This window comes from Tamandua tetradactyla, chromosome 1, assembly GCF_023851605.1.
Source record: "Tamandua tetradactyla isolate mTamTet1 chromosome 1, mTamTet1.pri, whole genome shotgun sequence".
NCBI lineage: Eukaryota > Metazoa > Chordata > Mammalia > Pilosa > Myrmecophagidae > Tamandua > Tamandua tetradactyla.
Window position 1 is genome coordinate 218,961,993 of NC_135327.1, and position 19,378 is coordinate 218,981,370.

The window sequence follows — 19,378 nt, forward strand, 5'->3', positions numbered from 1 at the left end:
AAATTAGCCAGAAACAAAAGGACAAATACTGTATGATCTCACTAATATGAATTAATATTAATGAGTGAACTTTGAGAGATAAAGTAAAGAACACAAGTTATCAGGAGATAGAAAGAGAGTAGAGATTGGGCAATTGGTGCTGAAGGAATACAGATTGCACAACAGGACTGACTGTAAAAATTCAGAAATGGATAGCACAATACTGCCTGATTGTAGCACAATAATATAAGTACACTCAATGAAACTGAATGTGAGTATGATTGAGGGAGAAGGGCTGGGGGTATGTATGAAACCAAGAAGGAAAGATAGAGGATAAAGACTGAGACAGTATAATTTAGGAATGCTTACAGTGGACCATGACGGTGATTAAATGTACAAATTTAAAAAAAAAAGGTTTTGCATAAGGAAGAACAAATGAATGTTAATGTTGCATGGTGTTGAAAATGGATGGTATATAGGAAAAGTACAATCAATGCAAGATAGGGTCTATAGACAACAGTAACATTTAAAGGCATTATGCCAAAACTAAATGTCAACAGGTGGGGGCATTGGGAAAGGAGCATGGATTCTTTTGGAAGAAAAGAAATGTCTTCAGATAGAGTATGGTGGCGAAGGCATGTTATACACTTGGGTTGGATTGTATGATGTGTGAATAAATCTATAAAAATGAACAGAGAGAAACAAGTGCTCTAGAAAATGCGGAGAAAGAGGTGTACCTATTCATTGTCAGTAGAGAAACTGAGAGGTACAGTCCCTTGGAGGGCAGTATGGTTGTTCCACAGAAGGCTAGGGGAGAGGTTACCATTTGATCTGGAAACCCCGTTGCTCAGTATATACCTGGAGGAAGTGAGTGTGGGGACAAGAATGGACATTGACACACTGATGTTTATGGCAGGAGTGTTCTCTTTATACACAAAGGATGGAGATGGCCTAAGGGTACAAGGACTGAGGAATGGAAGGGGGCTATGGTGTATACATACAATGGACTACTGAACTGCTACAAGAAGGAATGAAGTTGTGAGGCATGCAACTAGGTGAATGAACCTTAACTGTATGTTGAATGAAATGTTAGGAACAAAAAGGCTAATATTATCATGCCTCCCTCATATGGACTAACTATGATATAAAAACTCCATGAACTGAAATCAAGAACATGGGTTATCAGGTTGGGGCCTATTATAAAGGGTCCTAGATTGTAAGCTCTTACAGCAGTCACATATATTCAGGAGTTGTAATTGTTATTTTTAAAATCTGAGATACTGCACTATTTGTATATAAGCTGTTTATTCCCAGAGTTAGAGCTTTGAAGCTATGAAAGTCAGCAGTACCCCATATAAGAACTGTTTAAAAAGTTGAAAAATGGATCAGATTTCAAGTAGAGAGATGAATGAAGTTGATCTGGATAGGACTAAGGTAAATCTGAACAGAGGGTAAAGCATGATATCACCCATATTTTAAAACTTCAACTTCTGTGTGAGACCAAAGGGAGAGACAATTATTTGGTGCAAAATTTATCTTTTGGGTAGTGCATTACCTAGTTTAACTTCCATGATCAGTTTAGTTGAACACCATAAGTACATGGAATCTTGAATAGAGCATGAGATTTTGTTGGTTTGTCCAGGTTAGTGTGATGCCTTGATATATCCCAGAGTAATTTGGACAGTGGATAAGGAAATATTTGGAAAGCCCCTGTGGGGGACTGGGCAGAAAGGAAGAAATATTTGACTACCCAATTTGGAGAATTTCTGATATTCTTGCAAGTAGTGGGGACAACCAAATCCATAGGCCAAGCACTCAATCTTGGGGTTCACCCCTATGAAACTTATTCATGCAAAAAATATGCTAAGCCTACTTAAAATTAGTCTATGAGTCACTCCCAGAAATCTCTTTTGTTGCTCAGATGTGGTTTGTCTCTCTAAACCAGCTCGGCAGGTGAACTCACTGCCCATTCCCCTGTATGAGTTATGACTCCCAAGGGTGTAAATCTCCCTGGCAACATGGGACAGAACTCCCTGGATGAGCCAGGACCCAGCATCAAGGGATTGAGAAAGTCTTCTTGACCAAAAGGGGGAAGAAGGAAATGAGACAAAGTTTTAGTGGCTGAGAGATTACTAAGAGTCAAGAGGTTATCCTGGAGGTTATTCTTATGCATTATATAGATAACCCTTTTTAGCTTATGGTGCCTTGGAGTGGCTAGAGGGAAGTACCTGAAACTTCTGAGCTGTGTTTCACTAGCCTTGATTCTTAAAGATGATTGTATAAAAATATCACTTTTTCAATGTGACTATGTGATTATGGAAACCTTGTGTCTGATGCTCCTTTGTTCCACAGTATGAGTAAAAAAACATGGATAAAAGTAAATAAATAATAGGGGGTTAAGGGGTAAAACAAATTGGGTAGATGGAAATATTAGAGGTCAATAGAGAGGAGGGGTAAGGGTTATGGGATGTATGAGTTTTTTCTTTTTTTTATTTCGTTTTCTGGAATGATGCAAATGTTCTAAAAAATTATCATGGTGATGAATACACAGCTCTGTGATGAAATTGTGAGCCATTGATTGTACCCAATGTATGGAATGTGTGTGTGAAGATTTGTCAATAAAAATATATTTTTAAGAAACTCTGAGTATGTATTTCCAATTCTGGCCATTTGGAATAACAGAGATCAGGTTTACTCTCCCACCTGAAAAAACTAAACTGAACAAAATATATAAAACAATGACTATTACATATTAGACATCAGGCCCTGGGGAGAAGAAACAAATGAAGTGAGCCTTATGATTTCCCCTGCTCACTTCTTGGAGTGAGTTCCCAGGGTGTACTACAGGGAGAAGGAACTCGGACAGTATCACAGTGTACCAGTTTGAAACTGTTGTGTACTCCAGAAAATCCATGTTCTTTAATCCTCATTCAATATTGCTGGGGGGGGGGGATCTTTTTTTATTGTTTCCATGGGGATGTGGCCCACCCAATTGTGCGTGGTAATTTTGCTTAGGTGGTTTCCATGGAGATGTGCCTTCACCTATTCAAGGTGTAGTTGCTTACTGCAGCCCTTTTAAGAGAGAAACATTTTGGAAAAAGCTTCAGTGCCAACAGAGCCCAAACAGCCAGAGACATTTGGAGATACAGAAGGAAAAAGTCCCTGAGGAAGCAATTTGAAGAAGCTGGTAAAGAAAGCTAGCAGACATTGCCATGTGCCTTCCAGTTAAAAGAACCTTGAGAGAGCCAAGGGAAGCCAAGAGATGAGAGCCAGTCCTGGAGAAGTAAAGTGAGGAACCCCCACAGGAACAGAGGCTGAAAGCAACTGAGCCCAGGAGCAAGAGACCAGCAGATGCCAACCACATGACTATCCAGCTGACAGAGGTGTTCCTGACCCATCGGTCATGAGAAAATGAGAATGTCATCAACTTTTGCTTTGGAGTTAAGGTATCTTTCTCCAGATGCCTTAGTTTGGGCATTTCTATGGCCTTGTAACTGTAAATGTGCAACTTAATAAATTCCCCTTTTTAAAAGCCATCCCATTTCTGGTATGTTGCTTTATGGCAGCATTAACAAACTAAAACACACAGTGAAGGATATGAAGTTGGGAGTCCACACAGGCCATAGCAGCTAGCATTCACAAGATGAGTATTGCAGGGCACAGCTGCAAAGAAAGAGAATTCTAAAGACTTGCAGAGGTCCCGCTTGAGTATTCATCTGTTTCTTTAGCATTTCATGTGTTTGAGGAAAACTACACAAAGATGGGGAAAAAACCCAGAAGGATTTAGAGGGCACTATTCTCTAAGATTCCACAGGATTGGGAACAGTTCTTTTTCGCAATTGACAGGGTGTGAAAAAGTTTATTATTCAGGTAAAGCCCTCAGAAGGTGCAGTAGATTGAACCGTGTGCCTAACTTGGATGTGTTCTTGGTCTTGATCTGCATTCTGATGGGTTTGAACTCATTGTAAATAGGATTTCTTGAAAATGTTACTTCAGTTAAGGTGTGGCCCAACTGAATTAGCATGAACTTTAACCCAGATTACTGGGGCCCTTTATAAGCAAAATGAAATTCAGACATAGAGAGAAAAAGGGAAGAAGCCAGAAGTCAATGGAATCCGGAGGAGAAAGGAGAACACAGTGTCATGTGTATTGCCATGTGACAGAAAAGTCAAGAATGAAGAGTTCCTAGAATCCAGCCCCAGAATGCCACAGTCTTTGGGGAGAAGCCATTGCCAGGCTGACATCTCAGTGCTGGACTTATCCTAGCCTCAAAATGGTGAGCCAATAAATTCCCATCATTTAATCCAATCCATTGTATAGTATTTGTTTTGGTTCCTGGAAACTAAGACAGAAGGCTATTGCCTCAGTAATGGGGTAAAATTAGCCCCAGGTTAAAGCTGCTCTGGGCCTGCTTAATAAATCTTAAAAGCTAGCCTCAAAAGGATCAAATCATTCTCAGGTAATTTCAATACTTTCCAGAATAAAGTTCAAGAAAAAAAATTTAATGCATAATTATCTAACACCCAATGTGGCAAAATTCATCATTTCTGGTATCCAATAAAAAATTACCTGTCATGCAAATAAGCAGGAAAATACAACTCAAGCAGAAAAAAAAAAAATCACTATGACACATATGAAAGAATAAGTAGAGGAAAACATAAAATTTTCTAGTATAACTATATTTCATGTTTTCAGCGGTATTGGAAAACTTGAGGATGATAAATAGAGATATTGAAAATAGTAAAAAGACCCAAGTGGAACTTTAAGATGTGAAAAAAACAATGTATAAGAGCAGATGACACTTCAGAAAAAAAAAAGTTGGGTAAACTGAAAACATACCAACAGAAACAATGCAAAACAAAACATGGAGGGAAAAAAGAGAGAAAAGCATGAAAAGAGAATCAGTTAGCTGTAGGGAAATTTCTAATTTATGTGTAATTGGACTACAGGAAGGGTAGGGTGACAAAAATATTTAAAGAAATAATTACCGAATTTGATAAAAACAGTTCACAGATCTTAAAAAAGCAACAGACCACAGGGACAAAAAGATGAAAAAATGTTACCAAGCATATCATAATCAAATTGCTTAATACTAATGATAAAGAGAACATCTTAAAAACAGCTAGTAAATAAGGCACATTATATACAGAGGAACAAAGACAAGAATGACAGCAGATATTACAATGGAAACAATGCAAGTTAAGAGACAGTGGAGAGCATGTTTAAGGTACTGAATGAAAACTACCAACCTAGAATTCTATACCTACCTGTGTTAGTTTGAAAGCTCCCAGAATGCACTATACCAGAAATGGAATGGCTTTCATAAAGGGGGATTTAATATGTTACAAGTTTCCACTTCTAAGGAAGTGAAAGTGTCCAAATTAAGGCATCAACAAGAGGTTACCTTCATTCAAGAAAGGCCAGTGGGTCAGGAATACCTCTGTCATCTGGGTAGTCACGTGGCTGGCATCTACTGGTCTCTTGCTCCTGGGCTCTGTTGCTTTCAGCCTCTGTTCCTGTGGGAGTTCCTCACTTTACTTCTCCAGGACTGGCTCTCATCTCTTGGCTTCCCTTGGCTCTCTCCACGTTCTAGTTTGCTTAACATCTCATGGCAACAGCTGCTGAGCTCCAAGCATGTCCAAACATCTGTCTCTCTGTTTTCCACATATCTGCATCTGTGTCAGCTCTGCTATGAACTTTCTGTTGGCACTGAGACTTCTGTCATTTCTGAGGCTTCTGTCCTTTCTCCAAAGTATTTCCCCTTTTAAAGGATCCCAGTAAACAAATCAAGACCCACCTGGAATGGGTTAAGTCACATCACCTAATCAAAAGATCATACCCACAACTGTGTGTCACATCTCATGGAGGTAATTTAATTAAAAATTTCCAGCCTACATTATTGAATCAGGATTAAAATAAACAGCTGCTCGCATAAGACTGAATCATGACTTTTCTGGGGTACATAAATATTTTCAAAGAAGTACACTATCCAAATTATCTTTCAAAAATGAAGATGCAACTGGGTTTATGGCAGCAGTGTTCAAGATCTGCAATGGATGGAGGTGGCCTAAGGGTACATCATCTGAAGAAAGGAAGGGGGAACTGTGGTGTATACATAAAATGGAATATTAGTGGCTGCAAGAAGGAATGAAGTTTGGGGGCATGCAACTAGGTGAATGAACCTTGAGAGAGTATGTTGAGTGAAATAAGCAAAAAGACATAATGCCTCACTCATATGGGCTAACTATAATTTGCAAACTCTGAGAATTGAATTTGAAAACATAGGTTACCAGGGAAAAGCCTATTGTGAAGGTCCTAGATTGTAGGCGCTTACAGAAGTCACATCTATTCTGAAGTTGTAACTGTTATTTCTAAATTCTGAGATGCTGAGCTCTTTGTGTATAACCTGGTTGTTTAGGTACCTGCGTGACACCTGAGACCCAGAGATAGCGTTCTGCAGCTATTAAAGTCAGCATTACCACATACAGCAACTATCAGAAATACTGAAAAAGTGATCAGACTTCAATTAAAGATATGAATGAAGCTGTTCTGGTCAGGACTTAGGTAAATAAGACTAAAGGTAAAATGATTATATTAACTGTACATTAAAACTTGAACTTCTGTGTGAGACCAAAGGAAGAGATGTTTATTTGGTGCAAAATTTATATTTTCTGTAGCACACTATCTAACTTAACTTGTATGGTCAGCTTATTCAAACACCATAATTACATGGAAACTTGAATAGGGAGTGAGGTTTTGTGCTGGTTTGTACAGGTTAGTGCGATGCCCTGATACATCCCAGAGTAATCTGGGCATAAGATAAAAAAGGATTTGCAAAGTCCCTTTGAGAGACTGGTGGAAAAGGTGGAAATATTAAACTTCCCCACTTGGGAAAGACCTGATATTCTCACAAGCACTGGGGGCTGCCAAATTGATGGGCCAGGCCCTCGACCTTGGAGCTTGCCCTTATGAAACTTGTTACTGCAAAGGAGAAGCTAAACCTTCTTATAATTATGCCTAAGAGTCAGCCCCAGAGAACCTCTTTTGTTTCTCAGATGTGGCCTCTTTCTCTAAGCCAGCTCCACAAGTGAACTCACTGCTCTCTTCCCTATATGTCACATGACTCCCAGGAAGGTAAATCTCCCTGGAAACACGGAACATGACTCTGGGCTTGGGCCAGGCCCTGGCATCATGGGATTGAGAAAGTCTTCATGACCAAAGAGGAGAAAAAAAAACAGTTTCAGTGGCTGAGAGATTTCAGCTAGAGTCAAGAGGTCATTCTGAAAGTTATTCTAATGCAGTGTATAGATATACTTTTTCAGTTTTTGGTATACTAGAGTACCTAGAGTTGTTGAACTATAATCCAAAAGTCTCGATTCTTGAAATTGATTGTAGAACAATATAGCTTTTAAGTTGTGACCATGTGAAACTCCCTTTATCCACTGTATGGACAGATAAGAGACTGTTGGTAAAAATGTGAACTCTAAAGACACTTCTGATAAAGTCTTAGACAGAAATGAGACACATGTTATAGACTGGAAGGAAGGTGAGCCTTGTTTTAAAATGGCAGATCATCTGGCAAAATTTACTAGTGGCTTTGGCTAGAAGGCAGATTTTAAAAGCCGTGAACTTGGATATTTAGCAGAAGAAATCTGCAAGTTAAATGTGGAAAATGCAGCCTGGTTTCTCCTCACAGCTTATAGTGAAATGCAACAGGAGAGAGAGAAGCTGAAAACTGAACTCTTGGGTACAAAGAAACCAGAAATTGAAGTTCTGAAAAATTCTGGGCCTCCAGAAACGGAGACCCCAGAGAATAGTGCCCTGTGTGAGGATTTAACCAAATGTGGAACCAGTCAGACATTTCAGAGAAAGCCAGGATTGGACATGCAGTTATCCAGGAAGGATTTATGGAAACTCCTTATGTCTGACGGGCATGATCCAAGGCTACTGCATAGAAAGCCAATGAGAGTGCTGTGGGACCTGTATAAGCAGAGCCACTGCCAGACTGGGGGGTTCAGAGAAGGGACACATTGGAGGTAAAATAACTTCAGAGGCAAAACCATGGAGGCTGAGGCCTGAAGTTAAGAAGCCTTGGGCCAGGGGAGTGGACTCACCCAAGCCTGTGGAGAGGGTGAGTTTGCCCTGAAGGCAAAGGATGGGCCTTCCACCTCCTTGCAGTGGAAGAGTCATGTCACCTCAGGTCTTGGAAAGAGTGTTTGGGGTTTGGGGAGAGCCTGGCTGCCACCACATGGTGGGGTTGAGCATGTGCCCTGGAGATGGCAGAGAGCCCAGGTGCAGCCCCGATGCTTGGAGAGGGTAGAGCTGAAAAAAAGGTGGTCTCCCCAGTGTCCCCCAACGTTGCATTTGAGAGAGGCAGGCCTCTGCATAGGCCCTTGGAAAGGGTGGGACTGATGCTTTCAGAAGCCCTGAAGATAAATGACTCTTAGACTTTGAAATCTAATGGACTTTGCCCTGCAGGTTTTCAAAACTGTATGGGTCCAGTGATCCCTGTGTTCTTTCTTCCCTATGGAAATGAGTCTATGTAAAATAACTGTTCCTCCTTTGTATATTGGCAGCAAATAACTTGTTCTGAGTTTCATTGGTCCAGAGACAAAGAATAATTTTGCCTTAGAACAGACTATGCCTGTAACTAACTTTGATAGGAGTTTGTACGTTTCTAACTTTGTATTTCATTTGTGTTGCTACTGAAATGGTTAAAGGATTTGTGATATTGCTATGGAATTAATGTATTTTGTATATGGGGAAAACATGTCTTTTTTAGGGTCTAGAGGTAGGATGTGCTGGTTTGAGAAGACGAATGTCCCCTAGAAAAGCCATGTTTTAATCAAAACCCCATTTTGTAAAGGCAGAATAATCCCTACTCAATACTGTATGTTTGCAACTGTAATCAGATCATCTCCCTGGAGATGTGATTTAATCAAGAGTGGCTGTTAAGCTGGATTAGGTGATGACATATCTCTACCCATTTGGGTGGGTCTTCATAAGTTTCTGGAGTCCTATAAAAGAGGAAACATTTTGGAGAATGAAGGAGATTCAGAGAGAGCAGAGCAGAACTGCATAGCCACAAGAAATAGAAGCCCACCAGCCAGTGACCTTTGGAGATGAAGAAGGAAAATGCCTCTTGGAGAGCTTCATGAAACAGGAAGGCAGGAGAAGAGGCTAGTAGATAATGCAGTGTTCACCATGTGCCTTTCCTGATGAAAGAGGAACCCTGACCGTGTTTACCATGTGCCTTTTCAGATCCAAGAGAGAAACTGTGACTGTATTTGCCATGTATCTTCCACTTGGGAAAGAAGCCCTGAACTTTATCATTCTTCTTGAACCAAGGTGTCTTTCCCTGGATGCCTTTGATTGGACATTTCTATAGACTTGTAATTGGGACATTTTCTTGGCCTTAGGACTGTAAGCTAGCAACTTATTAAATTCCCCTTTTTAAAAGCCATTCTGTTCCTGGTATATTGCATTCCAGCAGCTAGCAAACTAGAACACAGTGTCTATATTTTAGAACCACACATACTCTATGAGACCAATGGAAGAAAGGTTTATTTGGTCTGGAGCTGAAATTTTCTGTAGTGCATAATCTAACTCAACCTATCTGTATAGTTCATTTGAACAACTGAAATACAGGGAGCACAGAATAAGAAAGAGGTCCTTTAATCCTGTATAGTTATTGTAATGCCTGGATAATCCTAGAGTGTATTAAGCAGATAATCTGAAAGTATTGGCAAAGTCCCCTGAAGGATGGGAGAAAAATATGGAACTATTAAACCTTATCATCAGGGAATCCCCTAATACTGTGTCAAATTTTAGGAACACCCAAATCAATAGGCCATACCCTTAATCAGGAGACTTACTCTTGTGAAGCTTGTAGTGGAGAAGCTTAGACTACCTATAGGCATGCCTAAGAGTTACTTTCTAGAGGACCTCTTTTGTTGCTCAGATGTGGCCTCAGTCTCTCCAAGCCCAATTCTGCAAGTGAAATTATTGGCTTCTTCCCTACATGGAACATAACATTCAGGGGTGGAAGTCTCCCTGGCAATGTGGGAGATGACTCCCAGGGAGGAATCCAGACCGGGCACCATGGGATCAACAATTCCATCTTGACCAAAAGGTGGAAAAGAAGTATAATTAATAAAGTGTCAGTGGCAGAGAGAGTTCAAATACAGTCAAGAGGCTACTCTGGAAGTAGTTCATATATAGACCTTGCTACCTATCATAACCTGCCAACCCCCAACCAGGACCATTCCAGCCAATCCTTAAGAATTCCTAGGGCAATATATAAGATTCTGCAAGGTTTCCATGCACTAGAGTAACTTTCAAGAAACCTACAACCTCCAGATGGGTCCCTGGTCAAGATAAGTCCTGAAACCTAGCCCAGTCTCTCCAGAACCTCAAATAGTTCCATCTTCCTACCCCATATTAGTGGCAGGCCCCATGTTAGTGGCAACATGAAAAATTTAGAATCGCCATAGCCCAAACATCCCTAAAGAGAGGGATGGAAAGATCAAAGGTAATGGTGGAGTTATACAGAGAAGATAAGATTTACCTAATGAATAAGAATGCTGAATCATTAAATTGATATCTCTTTTAGTCTCCAGTATCTTAGAGCAGCTAGAAGTAAAAACCTAAAATTGTGGAATCATAACCCACGTCAAACTCTGAAATATGTTCTACAACTAATTGTGGTGCTGTGCTTTGAAATTTATAGCTTTTTTGTATGTATGTTATTTTTCACAAAAAAAAGAAGGAAAAAAGATGATTGTGATAATAAGAAATTATATGTAAGCCCTTAGCCTCTATATTCTGGAGCCGCTAGAAGGAAATCTGAGAGGATCATATAGTAGCCCATGACAAACTCTGGGATCTGTCCTGTAACTACTTGTTGAAGAGTGCTTTGAGAACTATTTCCTTTTTATTTCTTTGCTTTGTATATATGTGATACTATACAATAAAAAAAAAGTAAAACAAAATGAAGGTGCAATAAAAATATTTTCAGAAATACAAAAGCTGAAAGAATTCATCACAAGCAGAACTCCACTACCAGAAAAATGGAAGTCCTTATGCCAACAAAATGATACCAGATAGAAATCTGTGTATATACAAATTACTCATAGAAAATATTGGAAATGGTAAATAGGCAGGTAGGCATAAAGAAGCTTTTTTTCTTATTTTAAAAATTTCTTTAAAATGTCATTGAGAGTGCATGAACAGTAAACTGCAGACTCAAAGAGATGGCAGAGGAAGAGCCAAGAAAAAGGATCCCTTTGGTTCCAGAAAATCTCCTGCAAAAGATGAAGGCTTATCACGCCCTCAAGCTACCCAGGCAAAGCAGGTACTTTTGGAAAAGAAGCAGAGGTAAGGGAAACATCTCACGTGTAAGTAACTGGAATCATCCTTAATTAATTCTCAGCGGCAGTAACATGACAGGATATGCCTCAAACAGCTAGAAATGAAACCTCATGGCTTGGAAATGCCAAATAAACATTCCTTGGCCTTTGTAGCACACATCCATAGAATCAATGGGGTAGGTTTATTGGTGCAGAGGACCACTGAAAGACTTTGCCTGAGGAAGATTGTCAGTGGTGTATTTGCAGAAGTGACCCCCACAACCGTAAAAATGCTGTGTGCAGTAGAACCAATTGTGACCATGGGATTTCCAATTCTGAAGTTTTTCCAGGAGTTCATTCTGAAATGTGGGCAAGCCAAGGTCAAGAATTAGAAAATACCATTGACAGACAATGCAGCAACGGAGTAGAAAACCTTAGAAGGTTTGGTGTCATTTGGTTGGACGATCTCATTCATGAAAATGCCTTTCTGGGGAAGTATTCGAGAGGATCTCCTAGTTCTTGTGCCCATTCCACATTTTGGTGACCCATCATGCCACCAAGAATAAAGCAGGCTTCCTCAAGGTGATGGATGGGCTTATCCAGTTAACAGAGTGAAAGCATCAATCAACTCATTTGGCCGCTGAACTAGACCCAGAATCTCTGAAAACATACTGCATTGGAGGCATATGTTTGTGTTTTCCGTTGTTACTAATTATCTCTAATAAAATTATTTTCTGCTCTATCATCACAAACTGGAGGGGAAGGGTCAGGCCAAAGAGTGGGTGATGGACATGGGAGACAACTCTCCTATCACACCTAGTTCTGAGGAAAAGTTCAGTGGCTTTTCCAAGTGGCTCCTACTTCTGAAATCCACAAAGGACACACAGCTGCCATGGAGGAAGGAGGTCTGCTGTCACATCTTCTGTCCTGGGGTTTAACGTGGGTGAATACCCATGCATGTGTACATGACTCCTGACACCCTGTAGAGTGGACCAAGTCCAGGGTATACATGAACCTAGGCACTCCTTCCTAGGGTCTGGTTTTAGAAAGAACTTGAAGTACAGTTAGAACACAAAAATGAGTGCTCAGTTGTTACTGCCATGAGTCCATGTTTCAGCCTTTCTCCTGACAGCTACGAAACCTCCAATAGGGCTGGCTCTAAGAGGGCACCTGGTGGCTTCCTTCCCCTAGTCTGCTTAGTCTGAAGAGAAAAGACTGACTTCTTCTAGGATTTTAACCAATTCTTGGTTAAAATCTATGGGATCCTCAGGAAAACATAAATCCACTCAAAAATTCACTTGGAATTTTAGGGTGTTTGTAGACCCTTATACTCGGGGACCTATGCACCTAATGTGAGGAAGTCCTGCTCTATCAGGATTGGTCACACAGGCCCTGCCCTTGCTGGTCTCTGGTTCCATGTCCTGCTATAGAGATGGCTTTTCCCCTTCAAGCCAATGGATGGTTCATACAAGGAACACCATGGTGGACTGCTAAGGCCCCTGCCATGTCCACAACATGTGGAAATGCCCATCACTTGTTCCCCCTGGGCTTCAGGATGAAATTTTCCTGTTTCCTTAATGGTCAGCCCTCTGTATAAAACCTGGATCAAGGAAGGAGTGAACCACTTTCTTGGTTTGGCATGGATGAAATTAGCACTTTTTGCCCTTTTAAGCCCCACACAAGCAATTAAGATGGCCCCTTCTGTGCTTTTTGCCCTTTCCTTGCATATTCTAAACTTCAATATTGCCCTCTACTGTGCTGGTAATGATGCTGTAAACCAGCTACAGGACTTCTGGGGACATTACAACTGAAAAAGGGTCTGATCCTGCAGGTGTCCACCCCTAAGCGGACATTCCCTGTGCTCCCATCACTCAGTTGCCTTAATGTCCCATCTAAGCAGTTCGTTAGAGGGTCTACCAGGCCCAGGTTAAGACTTGCAAACATGCTTAACCTGGTGTTCCCTGGTCCCTTAAGATCAGCTTTGCTGCAGCTTTGACCCATGGATCCCGTGAGCATAGCTGTAAAATTGAGTCAGAGGTATAACAATGCCTTAAAGTGTGCCAGGTTATGAGGTAATTAGTCTGATTGACTCGAGTAGATTTTTTGTGGATGTTCTTTATGCTACAAAGCATTATAAAATCAGATTACCTTAAAATAATGTATCCAAACCCATGAAAAGAAGTAGTTGTGAAGAATGAAGCCAAGGGTTTATGTCCCAGATCTATCTTGTACTAAATACAGGAATTGTACTTCTATCTTGCCCATAAATAACTACTAACATCTAGCCTGTCTACCTCAGAGGTTGTTAAAAGGATCAAACAAAATAAATTTTCAATTTAGAATTGATAAGAAGTCATAAAACGTGTACACCGCTATTTATTGTACCATGATATACAATTCCCTAAACAAATTTGTGGGACTATGATTTTCTTAGAAAAGCTATACCTACTATATTACAAAATCTGTAAGTTAGTGTATGCTCATATGGGTTGTCCAAGACATTCAGTGTATAATATACCTGGTATGTTCTAGGTGTTGTCGAGAAGACAAAAACATAAAAACTAGTTTTAAGGAATAAGAGTAGGTACTGTGGAGCTTGGTTAAGCTAAGGAGACTGACTAGAAAGTGTTTGTGGGAACTTTACCTCTTTGCTGTAAGTCTCTGGTCCCTGCCTCTCTTCACTGGTGCTCAGGTTCTAGGGTTTTCTGTTCATCACTTTTTAAAATGCTTGGGTATTTCATTCCTTTAAAAAGTAATTTTTTAATTAATACTACTTCATATGGTGGTGAATGTGGTTAAAGGGGGAAAGTTTAGATGGTAGATATGTCACCAGTAAAAAAAAAAAAAAAAAAGTAAGACAGTACAGCACAAACAGGGAACCCTAAAGTAAACTGTGGGCTACAATTTATAATACAATTATAATATTCTTTCATCAACTGTAACAAAGTTATCACACTAATGCAAAGTGGTAATAAACGCGACACACTATTTTCTGCATACTTCTGTAAACCTATAACTTCTCTAATAAAATTTTTTAATTAAAAAAGATAACTATTTTTAAAGCAAAATAATCACAATCTATTATGGATTTATAACATATATAGAAGTAAAATGTACGATATAGCATAAAACTCAAGGAATAGGAGAGCCAAAAAGAAGTGTACTCTTGTAAGATTCTTATCCCATACTTAACGTGGTATAATATCACTCTAAGGTGGACAGTGAAAAATTAAAGATGTATATTATAAGCCCCAAATAAACTTGTAAAATAACAAAACAAAGAACTATGCTTTATTACATAGAAGAAACCCACTCTATATATAAAGATACATTAGGCTTAAAGTACATGGACGGGGAAAGATATACTAAAATGAATCAGAAGACATCTAGGGCAGCTATATTAATAGAAAGCAAAGTAGATTTCAGAGCAAAGAATATTACTAGGAATTAAAGAAGGACATTTCATAATGATAAAAGGATCACTTTATCAAGAAATCACAATAATTCTAAACATTTATATACATAATTTTAGAAATTCAAAATACATGAAGCAAAACTAATAGAATTGAAAAGAGAAATAAACAACTTCACTGCTATAATTGGAAATTTCAATATCTGATTTGTCAATACTTGATGGAACAAGTAGACAAAATACCAGGGAGCACTTTTCTTGAAGAATACTATCAACCAACTTGAACTAATTGGCATTTATGAGGCACTCTATCCAACAACTACAGAATACACATTTGCTTCAAAGGCACACAAAATGCTTATGAAGATATACTATATTGTGAGCCATAAAACAAATCTCAACAAATCTGAAAGGATTTAAGACATACAAAGTATTTTCTTTGGCCACAAAGGAATAAAATTAGTATTATTACCAGAAGATGATATAGAATATCCTCAGTATTTGGAAAATAAATATCCTTCTAAATATCACATGGGTCAAAAGAAGTAGTCCAAAGGAATTAGAACATACTTTGAACTAAATAAAAATGCAAATACAATATAAATAATAAATACCAGAGAAAATCAACAAAAGCCATAAATGGTTCTCTACATAAATTAATGAAATTAATAAGCCTGGGTGCACAGGTAGTTCAGTGGTTAGAATGCCCACCTTCCATGTGGAAAACCTGGGTTTGATTCCTGAACCATGCACCGAAAAAAATTTAAAAATTAAAAATTAATAAGCCTCTAGCTAAGGAAAAGTGACCACTGGGGTTTCCTGGAAGATGGCAGAATAGGATAGGATGAGTTCACCCCTGCTCTGTGGAGCAATAAGAGAAGGGAAGAGAAATGACTGTGACTGTCTGAGTGACCAGAGAGGGTCTTTTAAATTGTATAGAGAGGTCCTGGATGAGAAAGTGGAGAAATTGAGATGGGGTGAGTGTACTTGAGCATAGCTCAGGGGCAAACAGCAGCGTGGAGAGTGGTGCAGGTCTAAAGGAGCATCGGTCCTTCCACTCCAGACTACCCTGGAGCTGGCTTGGGAGATCTCCCCATGTAGTTCTGCAGCTGGGAGCTCCCATGGGGAACCGGGAAGCATGCCCAGCCACTCACTGTAATACGAAACCCTGCCGGGTGCTGTGAACAGCTGCCCGACTAGGTGCAGGACCAGCTGCCCCATCGGGCACTGGGACCAGCCACCTGCCATGTGCTGGGACCAACCACCAGACATTTCCAGGCTGGCTGCGGGCAGGAGCAGTGGAAATACCCAGTCCCACCACCCAAGGTCATCACAAGTGGGAGTCTGTGGGCCCATAAGTGGGTTCTCTGCTGAGGCGCACACTGCTCTCTCCCCAACTCCAGGGTTAGCTGCTTTCAGAGTGTACCAAAATAAGCAGCCTTGGCTGGAATTACACTGGGTCTCCATCTTGATTAGATGGCCATTGCTGTCAGGGAGAGGCAGGCCTGAGGGGAAGAGGTGGCTCAATTCCCCCCCACCATCTGTGGGGAAGCCTCAAGTAGAATTGCACCTCCTCCTTGAGATCTGGGCCTCAGTATGGTGGGGAGTTACTGACAAACCGAGTACAAAAGAAGAACTTCAAAGCAAACCTAAGCAAATACAAAACATTAGATGAGTGAAGGAAACCAATCTGCAAAACGACCTTATTGAGATAATCAAATGTCCTGAACACAACAAAAAATTACAAAGCATGTGAAGATTCAGGCAAATATGGCCCAGCCAAATGACCAAATTAAAACATTGGAAGGGAAACAGCATTTGGAACAACTAATCAAGGATGTTCATAAGGACATAAAGGATACCAAGAACACATTGGAAGAGCATGAAGAAGAAAGAGTAAATAGAAAAGTAGCAGATCTCACAGAGATGAAAAATATTGTAGAATATAAAATGCATTAGGGATAAACAACAGCAAATTTGAAGAGGCTGAAGGAAGAATAAGTGAGCAAGAAGACAGGAGAGAAGAACAAAGGAAAGTTAGTTAAAGAGATAATGGGGGAGTCAGGGCCAAGATGGCGGGGAGTTGGGGCCAAGATGGCGGCTTAGTAAGGTATGCACATCTTAGTTCCTCCTCCAGAGCAACTACTAGGTGACCAGAAACAGTGAAGAACACCTCCAGGGGCCACGGCAGGGACCAGACATACAGCGTACCCCAGTCTGGACTGGCTGGACCGGCTGTGAGACTCCGCTGCGGTGAGCTCCCTGAGCGGCGCGCGATTCCCTGGGCCACAGCAGCTGGCGGCCAGCGCCCCTCCCTCCCTCCCTCCTTCCCATGCCAGCTGAGAGTCTCGGAGAGGCAAGTTTTCCAAGCCGCGGTGGCCGGCGGCCAGCACCCCTCGCTCGCAAGTGGCTTCCTGGACCGGATACGAGTCTCGGATCAGCGAGTTCCCCAAGCCGCGGCGGCCGGTGACCGGTGCCCCTCCCCCACAGGCAGCTGCCCGGTCCGGCAGCGAGTATCGTATTAGCAAGTTCCCCAAGCCGCAGCGGCCGGTGACCGGCGCCCCTCCCCCACAGGCAGCTGCCCGGAGGGAGAGGAGGGAGTTTTCGACAGTGGCAGGGACTGGGTCCAACCAAACACCAATAGTGGCATTAATAAAGGAGCCACAACATCTTTTGCTGGTGGGACCCGCAGACAGACAAGTGCCACCTACTGGGCAGAATAAAAAAAACAGAGTCCACAGACTTCACAGGAAAACCTTTCAACCTGCTGGGTCTCACACTCTGGGAAATCTGATTAAATGTCCAGACACCAGCAAAAAATAATAAATCACACCAGAAAAATTGAAGATATGGCCCAGTCAAAGGAACAAACCAATAGCTCAAATGAGATACAGGAGCTGAGACAACTAATTCTGAATATACAAACAGAAATGGAAAACCTCTTCAAAAACCAAATCAATAAATTGAGGGAGGACATGAAGAAAGCAAGCGATGAACAAAAAGAAGAAATGGAAAGACTGAAAAAACAAATCACAGAACTTATGGGAATGAAAGATACAGTAGAAGAGATGAAAAAAACAATGGAAACCTACAATGGTAGATTTCAAGACACAGAGGTTAGAATTAGTGAACTGGAGGATGGAACATCTGAATTCCAAAAAGAAACAGAAACTATAGGGAAAAGAATGGAAAAATTTGAGCAGGGGCTCAGTGAATTGAATGATAATTTGAAGTGCACAAATGTACGTGTTGTGGGTGTCCCAGAAGGAGAAGAGAAGGGAAAAGGAGGAGAAAAACTAATGGAAGAAATTATCACTGAAAATTTCACAACTCTTATGAAAGATCTAAAATTACAGATCCAAGAAGTACAGCGCACCCCAAAGAGAATAGATCCAAATAGGCGTTCTCCAAGACACTTACTAGTTAGAATGTCAGAGGTCAAAGAGAAAGAGAGGATCTTGGAAGCAGCAAGAGAAAAACAATCCATCACATACAAGGGAAACCCAATAAGACTACATGTAGATTTCTCAGCAGAAATTGGAGGCAAGAAGACAGTGGGATGATATATTTAAATTACTAAAAGAGAAAAACTGCCAACCAAGAATTCTATATCCAGCAAAATTGTCCTTCTAAATGAGGGAGAAATTAAAACATTTTCAGACAAAAAGTCACTGAGAGAATTTGTGACCAAGAGACCAGCTCTGCAAGAAATACTAAAGGGAGCACTAGAGTCAGATACGAAAAGACAGAAGAGAGAGGGGTGGAGAAGAGTATAGAAAGAAGGAAAATTAAATATGATATATATAATACAAAAGGCAAAATGGTAGAGGAAAGTATTACCCAAACAGTAATAACACTAAATGTTAAAGGACTGAATTCCCCAATCAAAAGACATAGACTGGCAGAATGGATTCAAAAACAGGATCCTTCTATATGCTGTCTACAGGAAACACATCTTAGACCCAAAGATAAACATAGGTTGAAAGTGAAAGGTTGGGAAAAGATATTTCATGCAAATAATAACCAGAAAAGAGCAGGAGTAGCTATACTAATATCCAACAAATTAGACTTCAAATGTAAAACAGTTAAAAGAGACAAAGAAGGATACTATCTACCAATAAAAGGAACAATTAAACAAGAAGACATAACAATCAAAAATATTTATGCACCGAATCAGAATGCCCCAAAATACGTGAGGAATACACTACAAATACTGAAAAGGGAAATAGATACATCTACCATAATAGTTGGAGACTTCAATTCCCCACTCTCATCAATGGACAGAACATCTAGACAGAGGATCAATAAAGAAACAGAGAATTTGAATATTACAATAAATGAACTAGACTTAACAGACATTTATAGGACATTACACCCCACAACAGCAGGATACACCTTTTTCTCAAGTGCTCATGGATCATTCTCAAAGATAGACCATATGCTGGGTCACAAAGCAAGTCTCAACAAATTTAAAAAGATTGAAATCATACACAACACTTTCTCAGATCATAAAGGAATGAAGTTGGAAATCAATAATAGGCAGAGTGCCAGAAAATTCACAAATACGGGGAGGCTCAACAACACACTCTTAAACAACCAGTGAGTCAAGGAAGAAATTACAAGAGAAATTAGTAAATAT

The 19,378-nt window shown here is 40.3% G+C and overlaps 1 pseudogene; it reads left to right on the forward strand.

The window, feature by feature from the left end:
- The first annotated feature begins 11,231 nt into the window (after positions 1-11,231).
- On the forward strand, positions 11,232-11,942 carry LOC143682749 (ribosomal protein uL30-like pseudogene; annotated as a pseudogene).
- Positions 11,943-19,378: the final 7,436 nt, after the last annotated feature.